The 21682-nt window shown below is 34.5% G+C and overlaps 1 non-coding gene across 1 annotated transcript; it reads left to right on the forward strand.

The window, feature by feature from the left end:
- Positions 1-17568: 17568 nt before the first annotated feature.
- Positions 17569-17675, forward strand: LOC124899015. The gene has a single exon (XR_007056154.1). It is a non-coding gene; the product is annotated as a small nucleolar RNA R71 (small nucleolar RNA).
- The last annotated feature ends 4007 nt before the right edge of the window (positions 17676-21682 follow it).

Genomic DNA, 21682 nt, shown 5'->3' on the forward strand with positions numbered 1-21682 from the left:
TTAATAATTAAAGAAGATATCCTCTATATGTGTCTGGACCATTCTATATGGATCAAGTTAAAATTTACTGCACTTTGTGGTGGTAGCCATGCTACTACTATTATTCCTAAGATTTTGAGAAGTATTACTAGATAGAGTTCCACTCTTCCGCTGATTGAAAATTGCAAATAACTGATACATTTGTTACTTTAATTACGTAATTGAAGTAGAGTGAGAATATAAAATCTTGCTCATTGAAGAAAAAACATTATTCATTTCTTTAACTCTAACATTAGTAGATTCCCCACTTGTTTTGCATATTCGCTATTATCTTATCATAGTCATCGAGTCATTGCTATCTGTGTCACAATTTCCAAGTGGTATATACAAACTACCTCTATCATTATTACTTTTCAAATTTCCTTTATCATTGTCCTTGTAACCAGCCTTATCATAGTAGTTGTCCTTCTGATAGTTTTGACCTTGGTTTTTTTAGCATTGGCTCGAAACCCTCCCTTCGAGTTTCAAATAATTTGTCTCTTATTATAAGTCAGAACTAATTGCTTTCCCCTATTGTAACGACCTGATTTGTTGAACCAAAATGCTACACGGTGCTCATGACACCGAACGACCATAAGATAACCCATGACTGATATCTTTACCTGTATACTGCATAAGATAACATAATAATACGGAAACATGTACTGAAAGGCCATAAGGTTCGATCAGGAACATAACTGAATATCGTAACATCTATGTGAAGTAATAGAATACCCAAAAAAAAACTGAAGTCTAAAACATGATAGCCTATATGTAGTCTGCATTTACTCTGAAAGCCTCTGCTGTCGGAAGAATCTGAATAAGGAGTTGATAGGACATGTCCCCAACTAACTCCAACTCATAATCTAATCAATGAGATACTAGAAAATCATTATGTCCTCATAGGATGAGGACTCACTTCTACTCTGACTACTGAATCTGGAATCTACTGCTGATCTGGAACTTGTGTCTCTAAACCTATGGTGTAACATAAAAAGAAAGTACCATAGAGTGAATACGTCAGTACATATGTACCGAGTATACATGTGAGGTAGGCTACATACAAGGGCTTAAATGCATGAATAATACTGACTGACTGTCTAACATGAACTGTGAATAAATGCATAAGTATGTAACTGTAATTGACAATATGATTTCATGATTTTTGAGTCTGTATACTGATAACGTGACATGCTAGTAACTGATATGACTCATAACATGAAGGACTATATCTAAATAATGCTGATAACATGGGTGATTATATCTGAGTATAACTGATAACGTGGGTGACTGTAGCTGACAGTCCTAAATCTGATTAAACTATCTGAGTTTTGTGTTGTATCTAAGTTGACTGTGTCTGATAGTCCTGAAATTTGAAGAACTATCTGAGTTCTATTACTGAGATTTATTTGACTATATTTGATAGTCCTAATTCTATAACATAAAACTATGGGAAGTAGTATATAATCGACATGACCCAAAGGTTCTATAATAGCTAAGTTGGGGTCCAATCTATATCTTGGTTGAAAGGGTGTCAATATCGCGCCACTGGTAAGGACAATATATGAGTAACCCTTATTTAATAGGTAACTCTAGCGAGAACGATGGGAACCCTCACATAACATGTTAAGCCACCTCATCTAACCTCATATATCAGGTTACGATGTCTCAACCTATGATTGCTACATAGTTTTAGAATGCAAGGATTATTTCTAGAAATTACACCTTGTATAACAGGTGAGTCCCCCTCCTTGGATTCACTCGGTGCTAATTCCTACTCCCATTTGAATGGACACTTAACATGATTTACTGTACTGAACTAAGCATGGACTGAATTACTGAATTTACATAGCTAATAGAATACTACTGATATCTAACAACTGATTGAGTCATAAGATCATGGAGATTTTTCCTGAGTCATAAGACTATCTAAAGTCAAAGAGTTCATAGATTGACAGAGGTTATCATGAAAACATGACATGGATCTAGGAATACAACTAATATTTTGGGTACGAGTACCCCCAGGACTCGATAGAAGGAAACTAACATGACTTGATATTCTTGAATACATGATAATGACCATAATATGTTTATTGAAGTGTTTCATTTAGCATCTAATAGGCATAAGCTTGTACATTTATGGGGATTTTCATGATATCATGCTAGTTAGAAAAATTTCCTTCATCTAGGAATTTTATCAAACATATGGTAGGCATAGTACATGTAAACACATTTTACGACAATTAAACATCATGCTTCAATTCCAATTCCATTATACAAGGTTTTAGTCATGAGATTTCATAAATCTTTATCTATACTAATCAACCCACATGTAATTTATTAACAAATCATGGAATAGAAATAAATTCCTCATTTATCAACATGAAAGAGAACATACAAAGCATGAAAACATGGAGAAAATTCATAACTTGTAGTTAAAAAGGATTCTCGGACTTCATGGATGAATGGAGTCCATAAATGAACACTATGCATACCTTAGATCGTGTTTTCATGAAGAGTGATGGTGAAACCTTCATAAATTTGAATCCCCAATAGAAACCCTAGTTTGTTCTTGAGATAAACTTGAGAGAAACTAATATATTTTGGGTGAAAAGTGGCTGAATCATATTTTAAAGAGATTATATAGGGGTAGGAAGTTAACCCGTTTAACCCTATACATGTCATTAAATTTTCAGTAAAATTTCCTGAGTTGGGCCCTTGGTGCAACGTTCCAGTATGGCGGAGCAATACTGGAATTTGATAATTTCCATTTGAGCTATCTCCGCGATGCGCTGAACGCTCAGGTCAAACACTGACTCACTAAAAAGGCTCTAACTCTTTTCCCGGGTGTTGAATTTAGGATAATTATATATCGATGGAAAGCTTATTCAATTTCCAACGTGATAGGAAGTGAAAATGAAGGAAATACCTTGTTTATAAAAATAAATTCTTATTTCAAAGTAAGTTATAACATCCTTGAGATGATTTTCTAGCTAAGAAAAAAGCACGAGTATTACACCTATGAACTAATAGCTTTAACCTTTTCAACACCACCTTTCAACAATGCTTTGTATGTAAGTCCATCTATGTCTTTATGTGAGCCATCTCTTGGCCATGCTCTTCTTTCCATTAGCGTTGTTCAACCAATAAACCTAAAGCATCAGTGTTGCTTTGTAACTAAGAATCCCTAATATACTAAGATTTATTTGATTTAGTCATCCTATCTAGCATCATGGTTGTATCTATAAAAGTACATTCCATATAAGATCCTCCAGCCATGTTATCAACCATTGGTTTGGGTATTTGAGTTTAGAGACGCACAAAAAGTCTCTATCCAGTTCTTATATGTCAACTAATAATTGGGCATTTGTTCAACTTCTTCTTTAACCTTAACAATGTCTTATGTAATGCTTTATTCAGTTGCTACCTAAAATTAATGATTTCATCCCTTAACTATAACATCTTAGAGGGAGGAAAGAACCTTTCTACGAAAGCTCCATTTAGTTGCCTCTAATTTGAAATAGAATTAGGTGGTAGCTCAGTCAACCATAATGTTGCCTCCCTAGACAATGACAATTGGAACATCCTCAAAAGGATGCATTTCTATCTAACACATAGAAAATCAAAGGACTTGCAAATTACTTTGAACTTCACCAAGTGAATATTGGGATCATCACCGGCCATTTGACCAAATAAAATTTTGAGATTAAACAACTGGATCATAGTGCTAGGGATATGAAAATTTTCTTCAGGGACTAGTAGTGGTAGAAAAATTGCCCTAGTGGAACTAACCCCATATAAATCAGCCTAATCTTCATCATCAAGGTCAAAGCTCATATCATGTTCTTGTCGACCTCTAGCTCTTTGTTGCTGAATTTGCTTTGTTGTGGCAACATTTCCAACAATTTGTGCATCAATATCATCACACAAATCATCATTGCCCTGACACTTGTGTGTATTCAGATTATGTTGATTTGCAACAACCTGAAGACTTATCGCTTCTTACTGTTGTGCATCATTTTTCATATCAACAATTTAAAAATTTTGAGGTCGTAAGGTAACAATGGTTCACCTGAGGTTTGGCTACTTGGAATACACTATCCAGTACCCTGTAATTATAAAAATAACAAACAAAAGTAAAATTAGAAAATATTTCTATGAGTCATGTAAACATAAAACACTTAATAGAAAGTCGTATTCCATGGAACATTTGCTACTAAATTATATCTCTCTTCATAAGTATAAGCAATTGTTGTCAAATATATAACCCAATAAAGGTTGGTGTAGAACCCCACAAGGATTATGGTGAATATAACTCAGTTGTAATTTAAGTGACTATTAGTGTATAATTTAAATAAAATGGGGGTAGGAGGGGGGGGGGTATAATAAGCAATTTTGAATCAATATCTAACTTTTTTTAATAAACCAACATTAACTAACAAAAAATGAATCAGCAGGGAAAGCTAACTAGGATTGTATTCATGATGATTTCATAATATTTCAAGTAAATATCAATAGTAGATATCAATACAAGTAATGTAAGGCGATTGAATTTTTATGCACATCTAAACATTTTCAAACCTAATTAGACAATTTTTCCTTGTATTATTTCAAATTTAAAGAATTTCAATTAGAAAACTGAGTTTATGCCTCAAGTTGATTATCTTAGTAGAGCATTAATCATTAGACAGAGGTTAGAAACTTTGAATCCTCATTGTTAGTCCTTTTTCCTGTTACAAACCTTTTATTTCAAGAAATTTAAACCTAGGGCATGTTATAATTGTTTCACCCATTAAAAATCTGTTAAGATAAGAAGAACATTAATAGAATATGTTGTTTAAATCCACAGCAAAATCCATCCTACAATTATTATTTTTTCATGAATCCCACAACCATAACTGTGGGGTTTTTAGCCACACATGGTGATTAAGAGAAAGAAAGCAATAGATTTCATACTTATAGGTAAATTCTTATGAAGATAAAACTCAAGCATTAAATCCTTGACATAAACATTGTAGATGTTTTCAAATTCCCAAAATGTTCAACACCAGAGAAAGTATCGTCTAAATAATCTAACTAATAAAAGATGCCTATTCTAAACCCTAGTATAGGTATTTATAGGCTTCAAAATTTTGAATCCAAATTTAAATTGGAGTTGACCACCTTGGCTGTAACGACTAGCCTAATGGTTAGTCACGTGGAGTCGTTACTTTTCTTGGCTTGGGTTGTGATTCTATTTGGATCAAATGACTTGGAGTGGTGACTTGTCGGGAAATTGATGGATAATTAGCTAAGCCATCACAATAAAGTCTTCAAATGGTGATTTTGCTTGGCTCTAATGAAAAGTGTGACAGTTTGTCACTTGCTTGAAGATACGTCAAGTGATCCATCACACGGTCTGTAAAGCAAAGTTTCATTTATTTATCATCCTAGGATTAATTACTTGCAAATTTAAACCATCAAATCTAACAATGGTTTCTTAAAACCTCACATATATTCTTGTTTAAAAGAGCAGAAAGTTCCGTCAAATGTTGGAACATTAGCGGGGGCTTGAAATATGATGGAAAGTATCAATACTAGTCAAATATATTTCTCACTACGCAAGTTATCCCAGTAATATCTTATAACATTTCCATATTCACAGTGGGCTAAAAAATGAAATAAAGACATCATGAACTGAATAATCAGCCAAACATTGCACGTAAGATAATATCTTCAAAATTCAGTCCAAATACTCAACTTTTCATGATATGTCAGTATCTACATAAATGCTCTTCATCGCATCTATACAAGACTTCCACATCCCCATTACTCTCCTTTCAAACAACTAACACATAAATACTTCAAAAAAAAAGTAAAAACAAAGTTTAAACTTGCGTAAAAGGAAGGCCAAAAATTTAAACCAAAGATTTTCCTTTCAAAAGTCATCTGAACATTCTCATTCTGATCAAATATGCATTGTACATTAGAAAATCAAACCGTAAGCACCCATATTAGTATACTTAAATTATGGATCCAAAGATCTAACCCAAATGTCAACTCCAATATCACAAGGAAAAAACTATATTTTATTTATAAATCATATTATCCATAATTTAAGGATTTCAAATATGACATTTCATGGAAAACCGAGTTTAAATCGACCTTTAAATCATCAAAATACCATTTTTAACTTTATGCAAAATCTCTAATTTTTCAATTGAAAAAATGAGATTTTAAGATGAACTCACATATAAATAATTAGGGAATGTGAAAATAGAATGACCATACCAAAAGTAGATATTCGAAAATCATATTTGAACCCAAATTTGAGTTTCCAAGCTTAAAAAATTTAGTTATAGAATCTTAGATCGATAATTGGATTTAAAAATTGTCTAGGTGACTTATTCGTTGCGATAGTGGACCCCTAGTCATTATTTCTAGTGATGGTTCAGTTTCAAACATGAACGCTATGCTGATCCGAACCTAGATCCACCTAGAAAGCTCATTGTTATTGGAGTGCGACCCATTATGTTTGCAATGCCTATGTCACCATGCTCTGACAGTCGCGCTAGACGTTTCACGATTGCAAATAAGATAGTAACCGGCACCAAAAAGTACCAAATGAAAACAACAAGATCATGTTCAAAATCCCCAAACCGATCATATTATGTCTCAGACGCACATGCAAGTGCACATGATCGTTCAAGTAATATAGTGATTTAGACATTCAAATGTCATTCCCACAAGGACTAAACAACTAGAAATTTAACCAACTTTTACTTTCAAACAATGAGTATTAGGTGTTGTATAGTATCAAAATGATTTTGAATTTAAGAATAAAAATATAAATTAATAAACAAGAACTAAAATTTTATGACTAGAGCAAAGAAAGAAATGCTTGTAAACATTTATGATAAGAATTCCAGGGTTAAGGCTTCTCGAACAATCATACAAATCTCTATTTTTATAGTAGTCTAATTTGTTATCGGGTTGTTGGTTCGAAAGGTTTAGGCAACGATCTTGATTTCCCGACCTAAAATCTTTTATCTATTGAATATTGCAGCTTCAAATCCCGAAGAGATACAAAAATTCTTCTAGATTCATTAATAAATCTTCTTGCAATTGAACCAAACAAGGCTTCTAGGTATATACCTATCCTAGGTGCTAATTCAAACCCCTTATTTTATAAAAGGATAAGAACCTTGATCCTTAATTTCCTCGTTCTAATCTACGATTCTCCTCCCGGATTCACATAGAAATTTAAATTTATTCTAATAACAGCCAAGAATTAAAAAAGTAAGCTCAAGAAATTAACAACCACCTAGATGATAATCCAAAAAGAAACGACTATAAAGAGTATCAAAGCATAATCATGTTCTTGACCTCAACCCCAGAACATGGGTATTTAGCCACTCACGTTTTAATTAAACATCAAAAACAAGTAATTAATCATACCCAAAATTAGTCTTGATGTAAAGAAGTTCAGAAGAAATAACAAGAACCCTAGAAGAAGAATTCTATGCTTTTCCGCCACTGCTATGCTTCCCAAAAAGTGTTTGGAATTGTAGTCAAGTGTTCCTTTTATACTTGGGAAAATTTCACCAAATCTGAAGCCATGACGCAATGCGTCTCTAATCGCATTGATCCAGCCAACACCTTGTACCAACATCGCGTTGCCGTACTGGAAGTCATCTTTAAAAATCAATCTAAGTCAAAATTTTCACCATATGATGCGACACGTTGACATTGCATCGTGTCACTAGAATTTTCTCCTCAAAATTTTGCTAAGTGTCTAAGTTTTAATCACCGATGCGACGCATTGACATCGCATCGATGTAGTGGAAGTTGCACTCATTGAATACTCTAAGGCACAAAACTTATGCATCGATGCCACAAGTTGATATGGTGTCGATGCACTGGAAGTTGTTATTCAAATTTTTTCTAAGGCAAAAAACTTTCCAGTCGATGCGATGCATTGAGATCGCATCGAGGTACTGGAATTTTTATCCGACTCCTTTCTTTTCTCTTTAATCTCCTGCATCTCCACATGTTTTTTTTACTTTGATCCACATGATCTTTTGTCTCTTCATTAGGTGCATCCAATTTTCCTCCAAATCTATGGAAAATTAATCCTATTTTCTAATCATATCGGTTAGCCACGAAACATAATTTAACTCACACTTCAATATAATTAGCAAACTTTTTATTCTCAAAATAAGTCTAAATATGGGTAAATAATGATGTTTGGACATATAAATACGCCCAAGATCACCACCCCACACTTAAAACCTTGTTCGTCCTCGAACAACTTTAAGCATCATAATCATCAAACCTTGTAATTACCACCTAAGAATCATGCTAGAATTGGGCATATGAACCTTTATTTAACACTTCATTGTCCCAACAATGACATCCAATTTTTTGGTAAACTTAAAACAACCATGTAATCAGGCAACACAATAAGTAATCCAGACTTTCCTCCGCATGCACCCTCACAACAAGAAAGTTTTCCCCATATAACTCACAATTTAACAATCTTAATCAAAAGGGGAATATTAAAATTCAATCACTCGCACTCACAAAGAATTCATAAATAATAGGAGATGAACCATAGGCTTGCCCTTAGTGTATTACTCCACTAATAGTTGGATGCTGAAATGTAGGATCTAATAGGTCTTTATATGATTGTAATGCAGGCTAAGGGACGGTTAGGAACTATTTTGAAAATAGTGACTAATCTCCCTAAGCACTTTAATACATAACTACCTGTAATCAAAATCACATTTTGTCAACTAGACATTTTATTTCATTATCTTTACACCTTTCATTGTTTCACCTAGATCTTTTAAAACACATTAAAAAAACTACAATAGGAATATTTTCTTTTAATATCATCATTCTAATTTCAGTTTTCTCTTTTTATCCTAATTCTCGTTACACACCCTGTAGTAGCTACCCTCAACCAAAGAAATTTTCATTAGTTGAGGTGCACATTGTCCATAAAGGACCAGGGCCAAAACTGGTTCATTGTAACGCAATAACCGGGTAACAATAACTGCAATTTTCATCACACATTATTTTCTACTCCTAACCTTAATAATTAAATGCGCAAATCACTTCTCTAGAGCTTCACTTTCACCTTTTTATTTCATTGTACTTGACATTCGCCTTTATTCCATTATTCGTATTAAAGTGCTCAAAAAATATGAATCAAATTAAGGTCTATCAATGAAAGGATTCGGCTACATATGAGGCTACCAGAGAAGTCAGGCTATAGGCTCAACGAGGTTTAACTAAGGTCATACATAAAGGTAGGTAAATAAAGTCTTTAGAATTTAGTTAATAAAGAAATGCCTAAATCACTTCCTACACCTAACACACTTTATTACGCTTTGTAAAAACACCGGGAAAGTTTTTGTCATTCCTATAAATGTAGAATATAAACAAACACTGACTCATACAGTGCATGTTAAGAATCAAGTCATATCCTTGTGGGTTTCTGATATTGTAATTTATTAAATTCAACATTAACCCAGTCAAACCAAACTACAATTGTTGGGACTTACATTTATAAACATCTCATTTTGTTTCAACACAATCAAATTAAAACATTTTGCCCAACACATCGCATTTTTCACAGGTAGCAATCAGGGTCCTATTATGTTCTTGGCTTCTAAAGACGCACTTCCTTTAGGACGGTCATCATCTATCTATCCCAGGGGAAGGCAACTAATAATGGCTTTATATAACAAAAATTGCCAAAAAAGGCACACATAATACTCATATTCTAAAAATTTTACCATAAAAGGTAAAAATAAAATACTGTAAATAAAGCAAATATTTTAAAACTAAATTGCCAAAAAGGGCAATATTGTCAACTTACAACCCATAAAACATAAAAACATAAATAAAAAATTGTTCATCCACACAACCAATATTGTTCAAATATAAATAAAAGAGATGAAGATGAAAATGATTAACGACCTACCACCCCACACTTAAACATAGCACTGTCCTAGTGCTATCAATTAAGCATAAAGAAGGGTAGCTAGTACTCTCTTCCCATTCGAATGTCACCCTAGCCATCACGTCATCAACATCAGCATCATCATAACCAAAATTTTCACCTGAGTCACCATCATCAGACTGCTCCTCCTCCTCAGACTCATCATCGGAATAAGCTATGTGTCTCTCCTCATTTGTAGAAACATCATCATCAATGGTCTCATCAAAATCTGGGTCCATACGCAGCAAAGTATAAGCATGAGGTCCCAGTGGGTAGTCAAGCTCCACAACATGAGTATCCTGTTTGGTGGCCGCATGCTCCCCCAGTTCTCAATTGTAGAATCATCAGCCAATACATATGGGCCATGATCTGATTAGTATGAGCATTACACTCGGGCATAGTAAAATTTACACTATAAGGAGCTGGTCCCTTGGTGAGAGAAAAATCGAGTGGTCTATCATCTACAGGTGGTAAATCGTCTGCATCCTCCTCAGGCACATCATGTTTCCTCAAAAATCTTGTCAGCAATCAACTAAATCCATATCTTATACCTCCTAAAAATCGGGCGTTTCTCATCGCTGAGAAAATAATGGTACCAATATTCACCTCCACATCATCATGTATCATAGCATAAATAAGACATATCCTATCACGGGTCACCTCTGTCATATGTTTCCCATGATCCAGGAAGGCATAGATGATCTGGACCATAAATATGCCTCTCTATTCAAGTGAGCAAAAGGAAGTGAAACATGTGTATCTTCCTCTTTATGGCGAATCCACCTTGCTGTAGATCGAGTGTTGCACAGGAGATGATGGATATGCTGATAAGGAGGCTCAATGATCATTGTATTCAATGGATCTGGATCCACATAGGATACACCTAACATCTCATTAACAATGTTTGCATTAAAAGTCATCACATGAGCACATACCTCTACCTCAGAATCTTTTAGGTTCCAATTTGCTTAGAATTCTTGAACTAGGCTTAAGTTTTATGGACCCGATTGCTCAAAGAGAAAATTCATGTGGTGGGCCTCTATTTTTCTCTCCATCGAAGGATACTACTTTATCAAAGTTTCCATGTTGATAAATTGATCAGCTGAATATTTTGACTCTTTGTGTTGCGAGTACCACATTTATTATGCCGCAGCTACAACTTTAGTTCAAAACTTCTTTTGCCCCTCAGAATATGTGTGGCTGTAGGTACCCGGTCAGCTTCATGACTCCTCTTGTGCCTAGGCTCAGATGGTCAAGCTATATTTTTAGCTTTGCTTCTTTATTGGTGGCTGCTTGACATTGTACCTATCAAACATAACAACCCACAAACATATAAAATAAGCCCGTTCAAATCTAGCCACCATTAAGTATGAAATTTACCCCACACCTAATTGCTAGCACAACTTTATATATGAATGAACTAGAGTACTCAGACTTCCCCTTTCTAATTCACAATTCTCATAATAAGTCATCAAATAGTAAGCATAAAAATGCATTTTGGATTTTTTACAGTGCACATTCTAAGCATCAATCACTAATGACTTCCCAATTTGCACATACACATCTTTAATCATGAGCACTCTGTCCTTTCTCCTCAACACTCACTTTAGTCATGCATAACTACCACTAAGGTGTTATATCATGGTTATTTATCTCACACTTAGTTGCTATCACGTAGTACATTATAAACATGCTAATTCATTAAACTTTCCCCCATAAGTCAGCAAAACAACTCATTTGTTTAGAAACTAAGTCAATTTGAAAGTTCAGTTTATCAATTTAGTACTCACATAAACACTCTAATCCCTGCACATCTTATAGTCATTCATACAAGTACACCACAAGAATTAAGAGCAGTTAACAAAGTTTTAATAGTCCACCATCACAGATCTACATGTTTCTGTTCAAACAAAACTCCCAACCTACACAATTATTACAACTAATTCACCGCAATATGTCATTTATCATCTCAAGTTCACAAAACAAAACCAAGTTATTCTCTTTATCACTAACTGTTTAGCATTCTAAGGATTTTTTTCCATATAAAGTAATTTTAAGTAGAGAATAAAAATAATACATGACTTACCTTATTGACTTGATAAAGAAAAATGGGGGAATTGCTTTTTTACTTGAGAGAAAAAGAGGGTGTCGGCGGCGCTAGGGTTAGGTGATTTGTGGAATGGGTTATGGTTATATTTATAAAAGTGAACCAGAAATGAAGGGTTGACGCATTGCATTAGGTATTGCAATGGGAATATGACGCGATGCGTTGAGTTCGTGTCAGGTTACTGGATTCTTGCCCCAAAAATTTATCCAAGTGTAACCTCATGATCAATGATGCGACACATCGTGTAATGCATTGAAGGTCGATGTGATGCGTCAGAATCATATCGATCCATTGGAAATAGCATTAGAAAATTATTTTAAGTGTGGAATTGGTGCACCTCAATGCCCCGCACCAAGATAGCGTCGAGCCACTAGAAATTGCATTCTAAAAATTTTCTAAGGCTAAATTTCCCACACCTTATTATATGCTTACTTACCCTTTACCTTTTCTCACCATGTATCACCTATATACTTACTCAAAGGCCCATGTTCATCATCTTCTTTTTCTCCACAATGTTCCTCATTTCTACACATTAATCAAAAACCATAAAATCATAGAAGTAAAAGTGGGTTGCCTCTAACCAAGCACCTTAATTTTTGTCGTGGCACGACTCATATTTTTGTATTTTTCTTTTTTTTCTTCAACTACTTAAAATTAAACTACCTATTACAATACATTCATGGGTTGCCCCCTATACATCAACTTATTTTACATCATGGTATGACTCAGCTCAGTCCTACCCCTCAGCAAAGGTGATAGACTCTTTGTACTTATCTGGATAATCAACCTAATAATGTTTTACACGCTGTTCATTTACGATGAACTTCTTTGTCTTCTCTTTATTCCATAACTCCATCGCCCCATGAGGTGTCATTCTCACCACCTCAAAAAATCTAGATTATTTCAATTGCAATTTACCAGGAACAACTTAAGTCTTGAATTGAACAATAAAACAAGTTTTCCTGGTTCAAATACTGTCTCTTCAATTTCTATGTTGTGCCATCTCTTCGTCTTCTCCTTGTATAGTTTGGCATTTTCATAGGTGTGAAACCTAAACTCTTCAAGTTCGTTCAGCTACAATAATTATCTTTCTCCCACAATAGTCATCTCAAGATTTAGCCTTTTCACGGCCTAATATGCCGGATGTTCCAGCTCCACAGGAAAATGACATGCTTTACCATAAACTAAATGATAAGGGGACATCCCAATAGGCATCTTGTAGGTTGTTCTGTAAGCCCAAAGTACATCATCTAATTTCTTAGCCAAATATTTTCTCTGCGTATTCACAGTCTTCTGAAGTATCTGCTAAATCTCTCTGTTGGACACCTCAACTTGTCCACTAGTTTGGGGATGGTATACAGTAGAAACCTTGTTCCTAACACCATATTTAGCAAGAAGATTTTTGAACCAGGTGTTGATAAAATTCATACCTCCATCACTAATGATTGCTCTAGGTGTACCAAGTCTTGAAAATATGTTCTTCTTCACAAAATGCAGAACCATTATTGCATTATTAGCCGGACTCGCCACAGTTTCCAGCCATTTATAAATGTAGTCAACCATTACAAGAATGTATAAATTTCCTTTTGAAGGTGGGAATGGGCCTGTGAAATCGATCCCCCAAACATCAAAAACTTCAACTACTAAAATATTATTAAGGGGCATTTCATGACGCCTTTATATAGTACCAAAACTTTGACATTGATCACAGTTTTTCATAAAAGCAATTGCGTCCCTAAACAACATAGGACAAAAAAAAACTGATTGCAATACTTTTCTAGTAGTCCTCTCACCTCATGGTGTCCAACATAAGGTGATGAGTGGCAATATTCAAGCACCTTAGAAAATATAGCCTCTGGGATACACCTATGAATGAATCCATCTAGACCCTACTTAAAGTGATACAATTCACTGCAAATATAGGCACATGAATCATGGAGCAATTTCTTCCTTTGTTATGTGGTGGCATCAGAAGGGTACACCTCACAAGCTATCAAATTCAGAATATCAGCATACCATGGGAACTCAACTGCATCTAAAGACAATAACTTTTCATTAGGGAACTCTTCTGTAATACTAAGAGAGTCACCAATAATAAGGTTCCGACTTTCCAGCCGTGATAAGTGGTCAGCAACTTGATTTTTAGCTCTCTTCTGATCTTGAACCTCAAGATCAAATTCTTGTAGTAGTAGAATCCACCTAATCAGTCAAGATTTTACATCCTTCTTGTTCACAAGATACTTAAAGCAGCATGGTCAGTATGAACAATGACCTTAGTGCCAACTAAGTAAGATCTAAACTTGTCGAATGCATACACCACTGCTAACATCTCTTTCTCTGTAACTGTATAATTAACTTGAGCATTATTCAACACTTTGCTAGCATAGTAGATTAAGTAAAAAACATTATATCTTCTCTGACCCAAAATAGCTCCCACCACAATATCACTAGCATCACACATTAGGTCAAATGGTAACTCCCAATCTCGTACAATCAGACTAGGTGCTTCAATCAACTTCTTCTTTAGTTTTTCAAAAGCTACTTGGCAATCATCCCCAAACTTAAAATTTGCCTCTTTCTATAATAATTTTCATATGGGGCTTGCAATCTTTGAGAAATCTTGAATGAGCCACCTAGAGAAATCTTCATATCCCAAAAAGCTCTGCACTCCTTTGACTATGATTGGATGTGGGAACTTTTCAATTACTTCAAACTTTGCCTTATCTACTTCGAGTCCTTTGCATGAGACTTTATGGTTTAGGACAATTACTTTATTAACCATAAAGTGGCTCTTTTCCCAAATTAGCATCACGTTTGTCTCTTCGCAATGAGCTAGAACTCTATCAAGATTCTGTAAACACTTTTCAAGAGAATTACCTTACACAAAGAAATCATCCATGAATTCCTCCATAAAGTCTTTAACCATGCCAAAGAATATAGCTATCATACATCTCTGAAATATAATAGGTGCATTGCATTGGCCGAAAGACATGCGTCTAAATACGTATGTGCCATATGCATATGTGAAAGTGATCTTCTCTCGGACTTTCAGTGCTATGATCATCTAATTGTATCTGGAGTACCCATCCAAAAAATAATAATACTCTTGTCCCAGCAATCTATCCAGCATTTGGTCAATGAAAGGAATAGGATAATGATCTTTATGAGTTGCTTCGTTCAATATTCGATAGTTAATATTGATCTTTCAACCGATCACCATGCGTGTGGGGATCAACTCATTATCATTATTAGTTACTACAGTCATCCCTTATTTTTTTGATACATAGTGCACTAGACTCACCCATTTTCTATTATAAATTGGGTAGACAATACCACCATCCAACCACTTGATCACTTCTTTTTTTACCACCTCCTTCATCACAGGATTCAACCTTCTTTATTGCTGCACTCTCAGTCTGTAACCCTCTTCTATGTAGATGTTGTGCATGTAAAATACTAGATTGATTCTTGTAATATCAGACATTTGCCAACCAATCACCTCTTTTCTCCTTTTTAGAACTACTTTAGCTTTCTTTACCTATACATCTATTAATCAAAGTATATTGGTCACCAAGAAAAACATATTGTAAATGAGGAGGAAGAACCTTAATCTCCAAGTTAGGAGCTTCTTCATCAGAGGGCTTGGGCGATGGACCAATTGGCCTATTCAATGGTTTGACAGACACTTTTATCGTCTCAACCACTGCCAAATTCATAACCTGAACCAATTCCAGTGCTTCCACATCTCCATAAAGATCATGACCCATCAAAGATTGCTCTAATAGATCATCAAATAACAACGACTAATAATCAGAAGTAAGGTCAATAACCGATATTGATGAAACTCCTCATATATAGTTGATTGTTTCAACGCCTTGTATGTATTAAAGACTTCTACTTTTTCATACGCTCACACTGTTATTTTCTTGGTTGCTACATCAATCAGTGACTTCCCTATTTTTTAAAAAGGTTATCCCAAAATAAATTGAACCACAGAATCAGTCTCAAAGTCACGAATTACAAAATCCACTAAAAATATTAACAATCCTACTGTACTAAAACATCCTCGATAATACCATCCGGCCTGGCAAGTGATTTATTCACCAACTATAAAATAATAGTAGTGGGTTTTAGACTCCCAAGAACTATCTTCTGGTACCATGATGTGGGTAAAATATTTATGCTAGCTCAAAAATAACACAATCCACGTGTACAAATGGTCTGTCCAATGGTAATCTACAAGGTGAAACTACCTGGATGTTTTAGCTATGTAGGCAATTTGTTTAGAATCTTGGACATGCACTCTTGATTAAGTTCAGCTGTAGAATACTCGGTCAATCGACTCTTATTTATATCCTTCAAATATTTTGCATATTTTGGCACACTTTGCAAAATATCAACAAGAGAAAGATTCACTTGAACCTGCTTCAGAAGATCTAAGAACTTCTTGTAACTCGCCTCCTCTTAATTCTTCCTTACCCTTCAAGAAAAGGGTAAGGGGAGAGTCTTCTTGTCCACATAAATTTTTTCAGTTCCTATTCTTTCCTTGATTTCTTTCTCTGCGTTGTCTTTGGTGCTGTCATTAATAATTGTAAGACTTACCTGCTCCTAAACCATCTTCTTAGTTTGCAGTTCACTCCTTGTTGTAACCACATTTACCTTCTTGGGATTTGTCTCTATATCACTAGGTAATGATCCTTGAGGTCTTATATTCTGCACCACTACAATTTGACCCAAATGCAACTCTAGAATTCTCATAAGCAATTGTTGACTCTTTAACTGAGCTACAAACTGTGCCCGTTAAGTCTTGATTTTAGTTGAAAATTACGCTTGTTGACCCATAAACTGCTTTATCAATTCCTCCATATTGCTAGATTGAGTAGTCTCCTGAGTATTCTGAGCTGGCTTTGAATTTGGTTGCACGTATCCCTTGTATTGATTTACATTTTATGCCTGATTTCTACCCAATTAAAAAATGGGATGGTTTCTTCAGTTGGGCTTATAAGTATTACTAAAATTTTGTTGTCCCTGCCAATTTTTACTTCCCACATAGTTGATAGAATTTGGATTAGCCATGCAAGCATTAGCTGTGTGCTCACCACTTTCGGAAACCTCACACTAAGAATTTACCTGTTAGACTGCATTCACTATGGCTGCTGGTTCTGTGACACCCAACTTTATGTTACTAAGCTGAGTAATCATATGATTTTGCATGGCTATGATCTGTGCCTATAATGCAGTGAACTAATCTACCTATAATACCTCTGCAACCTTTTTAGGAGTACTCCTCGAGTTTGCATGCCAGTCAGGGTTCCTTTGTGAAATCTGATTCAACAGTGTATACTATTCCTCATACGTCTTCTCAAGATCCTATCCACCTGATTCTTAATCCAAGAGAATTTTCATGTTTGGCTCTAATATTTCTAAGAAAGAATGCACAAGAACATCATTGGATTGATGATGGTAAGGGTAATTTCTAAGAATACCCTTTAATCTCTCCCAAGCTTGGTAGAGATTCTCTCGATCTTTCTGTTTAAAACTCAAGATTTCACTCCTCAAGTGTGCTTTCTTCCAAGACAGAAAGAACCGAATAAGGAACTTTTGAGCTAGATCTTCCCATGATGTGATTGAGAGTGATGGTTTAGCATGTAACCACTTTTTTGCTTCCCTAATTAGGTAGAAAAGGATGAGTGTCAAAAGGACATAATAGAATTCACCCTTTCAGGAATGTATGTATCGCTGATTTCTAAGAAGGTCTATATATGTGGCTGTGGATCTTCATGTGAAAGGCCATGAAATTGACCCGCTGAATTCTGCAATTGCACCATATTCTGCTTCAATTCAAATTGACCTCCTGGTTCAGGCTTTAAAATATTATTCATCACATGGTTCGTTCACGGTATTGGCACCTTATAAAAAGGTCTAGCAGCTTGTTGAGCAAGAATAACTAGAATAACACGAACGAAAGGAGGTGGAACATTTCTGGCATTTTGATTAACCAATTCATTTCGTTGTTCAGCCATTTTTTTCCTTTGTTGAAAGATTTGCTCTGGTTCTACAAAATGCTCTACCAGTTATTTATCTCTCACCAGTCTTGGATACATCTATACCTACAAAAATTCAGCTGCTAATATCAAGTTGTTAACACTTAAACTTAATAACAAAAAACTAAAAATTTAGCAATTTACTAAATCAAGTTGTTAACCCCGGCAATGATGCCAAAAACTAGTTGTGACTTAGATGCACACGCAAGTGCATGTGATTGTTCAAGTAATATAGTGATTTAGACAAACAAATATTGTTCCCCTGAGGACTAAACAACTAGAAATTTAACCACCTTTTAGTTTCTGACAATGCGTATTAGGTGTTGTATAGTATCAAAATGATTTTGAATTTGAGAATAAAAATATAAATTAATAAACAAGAAATATAATTTTATGAATAGAGCAAAGCAATCAAAAGCTGTCAACAGTTATGATAGAATTCCAGGGTTGAGGTTTCTCAAACAATCATACAAATCTCTATTCTTATAGTGGTCTAATTGGTTATTGGGTTCTTGGTTCATAAGGTTTAGGCAACGATATTGATCTCCCAACTAAAATGTTTTATCTATTGAATATTGCAGCTTCAAATCCCACAGAGATATAATAATTCTTCTAAATTCATTAAGAAATCTTCTTGCAATTGAACCAAACAAATCTTCTAGGTATATCCCTATCCTAGATGCTAATTCAAACCCCTTATTTTATAAAAGGATAAGAATCTTGCTCCTTGATTTTCTCATTCTAATCTATGATTCTCCTCTTGGATTCACATAGAAATATAAATTTATTCTAATGGCGGCCAAGCATTAAAATAGTAAGCTCAAGAAATTAAGAACAATCCAGATGATAATCCAAAAAGAAACTACTATAAAGAATATCAAAGAGTAATCATGTTCTTGAACTCAACCCCAGAACAAGGGTATGTAGCCACTCATGTTTGAATTAAACATAAAAGAACAAGTAATAAATCATAGCCAAAATTAGTTTTGAAGTAAATAAGTTTAAAAGAAATAACAAGAACCCTAAAAGAAGAATTCAATGCTTTTTTGCCACTGCTATGCTTGCCAAAGAGTGTTTGGAATTGTTCTCACATGTTCCTTTTATACTTGGGAAAATTTTACAAGATTTGAAGCCATGACGTAATGTATCTCCAATCGCATTGATCTAGCCAGCACATCATGTCAACATCGCGTTGCCCTACTAGAAGTCATCTTTGAAAATAAAACTAAGTTAAAATCTTCACCACACGACGCGATGTGTTGACACGCGTTGTGTCACTATAATTTGCTCCTTAAAATTTTTATAATTATCTTAGTTTTAAGCATTGATGCGATGTGTTGACATCCCATTGATGCACTGGAATTTGCACTCTTAGAGTTCTCTAAGGCACAAAACTTATGCATCGACGTGACACATTGACATCTCGTTGATACACTGGAACTTGTTCTTCAAATTTTTGCTAAGGCACAAATATTTCCAATCGACACGATGCATTGAGATCGCGTCGAGTCATTGGAATTTTTCTCCTATTTTTTTCTTTCATCTTGTCAATTCTCAACTTCTTTCTTTTGTCTTTACTGTCGTGTATCTCCATATATTTTTTCCTTTGATCCACATGATCTTTTGTCTCTTTATTATATGCTCTCCAAATCCATGGGAAATTAATGTTGTATTTCTAATTATATCTGTTAGCCACAAATTACAATTTAACTCACACTTTAATATAATTAGCACACTTTTTATTCACACTTTAATATAATTAGCACACTTTTTATTCTTAAAACAAGTTTAAATATGGGTAAATAGCAGTTTTTGGACATATAAATATGCCAAAGATCAGATCCCCAGAATTTATTCGAAACCCCAGGAACATAAATTGAGTATGATACTAGCCTAAAATATGGTGCACCGATACTACTCTTGCTAATCCTTTTAAGGATATAGATATGTTGCAAGTAGAATTGAAGTTTCTTTGTTTAGGTGGAGGGTATCCATCATCAACTTCTGCATATCTCATTCTTGGTGGGACTTATGTCTCTTATTTCCTATCATTACTTTGTATTAGAAGCTCCTGTACATATATAGATTAGGTACTTGGGAGCTATTGCAAATTCGTTAAGTTAAAAATATTTATAAAGGCTTGAGGCAATAATTATGAAATTGCATTAATTGCTTATTAGTTAAACATTTTGTTTTAGTAATTTCCGCATGCAAAATGGTTGGGTGGTAAAAAATTCTCCTAACTAGATAGAATAGAATAGGTGCCCACATGATCTTGTAATTTGGTTCATCGACAAGATGACATTGTCAAATTTTAGTTTCTCAGATATCTCTCTAAATTATAAGAAATTTATCACCAAAATTATCTTAATTATTTTTGATTGTGTTGTTTGTGTTTATTTTTTATTGTGTTGCTTGTGTTCACACTTTTTTCAAATAATAAAGAAGTCCTTGTAGGCCTTTTATTAAGACTAAAATTATTTTACAAATAGCTGGGTAAATGCCTAGAGAGTCCAACTCGATCAAATAATTGGCCAATTAGGCAATGTCTCCAGCAAAGAAAAAAGAAAAATGTAGAACTAAAATGGGAAAGGGAAAGAGGTACGACTGTCTCTTCATCTTTTCCATCTTATCAACTTCCACTGCAGAATTACAACCCCTCATGGAGTTTCATACTTATTTTAATGGTATCATATGATTTATGTGTTGTTATTAATAGTACAATAAAAAATTTTCAACTTCTTGTGTTTTCTATTTTTGATTCAACTTTCAAGTACATTTAAAACCATAATGCATTTCAATCAAATTCTGTATTCAATAGCCTATTCCTTCAAGCAATAACAACAAGTCATGTTGTCAACCATTGGTTTGGGTATTTGAGCTCAGAGACTAATAGAAAGTCTCTATGAAGTGCTTATCTTCCAACTTATGATTGGGAATTTTGTTAACTTCTCCTTCTACCCTAACAACATCTCATGTAATTCTTTCTTTGGTTGCTGCCTAAAATTAATGATTTCATCTCTTAACTGAAACATCTTTTAAGGAGGAAAGAACCTTTCAATGAAAGCTTCATTTAGTTGCCTCCAATTTGTAATAGAATCTGGTGATAGCTCAGTAAACGACAATGTTGCCTCCCTAGACAATGACAATGGGAACATTCTCAAATGGATGAATTTCTATCAAACTTCTAGAAAATTAAATGACATGGAGATTACGATAAAGTTCATCAAATGCATATTCGAATCATCACCATCCATCCCACCTCATAAACTTTTGAGATTAAACAACTGGATCATGGTGCTAGTTATATTAAGCATTGCTCCTGGGGCTAGTGGTGGTATAAGAATGGCCCGAGTGACACCAACCACATCTAAATCTACCTAATTTAGTAGGTTGTTGTCGACCTCTGGCTCTTTGTTGTAGATTTTGGTTTGTTGGGGAAGCATTGACAATATGTTGATCATCAATACCATTACCCAAATAATCTTTTACCTCATACTTGGGTGTATTTAGATTATATTAATT

Source organism: Capsicum annuum, chromosome 5 (genome assembly GCF_002878395.1).
Source record: "Capsicum annuum cultivar UCD-10X-F1 chromosome 5, UCD10Xv1.1, whole genome shotgun sequence".
Taxonomy (NCBI): domain Eukaryota; kingdom Viridiplantae; phylum Streptophyta; class Magnoliopsida; order Solanales; family Solanaceae; genus Capsicum; species Capsicum annuum.